Genomic DNA, 467 nt, shown 5'->3' with positions numbered 1-467 from the left:
ACAAGAGCATATAAGTGCGGATAGCTGCTCACATTTCATAACATAACCAACTTGAATATTCTCTGCCTATGTCTCTTTATATTTATCTATACATTAGACACTGAATCGAAGAGGCTGACTGGAAATTCCCGTGTCCTTGTGAACACCTGGTCAGACACAAATACTTTTTAACTTTAAAATTTTCCATATCAAGTTCGACCGATAGAGAAAATGATAAATGAAGTTTAATTTGTAGAATTCTGTTTGTTTTTTTCGTACTCACAGAACGATATTGTATCTTATTTTTTTTTTTTTTGATTTTATTGTGAACGCTAAATGCGCGATAACAATTATGTAAGCTGTACATCATAATTTCAAACATGCAGTAACATTACACCTACAGAATAGCATTTACAAAAAGGAAAAATAAATAAAACACTCTGGAACTGTACACACAAAGGTCTTACTGTGTGGAATTTATGCAGCAT

The sequence above is a fragment of the Penaeus chinensis genome, chromosome 7 (assembly GCF_019202785.1).
Source record: "Penaeus chinensis breed Huanghai No. 1 chromosome 7, ASM1920278v2, whole genome shotgun sequence".
NCBI lineage: Eukaryota > Metazoa > Arthropoda > Malacostraca > Decapoda > Penaeidae > Penaeus > Penaeus chinensis.
The sequence above is the reverse complement of the archived record's forward strand: the minus strand, read 5'-3'. Positions refer to the sequence as shown.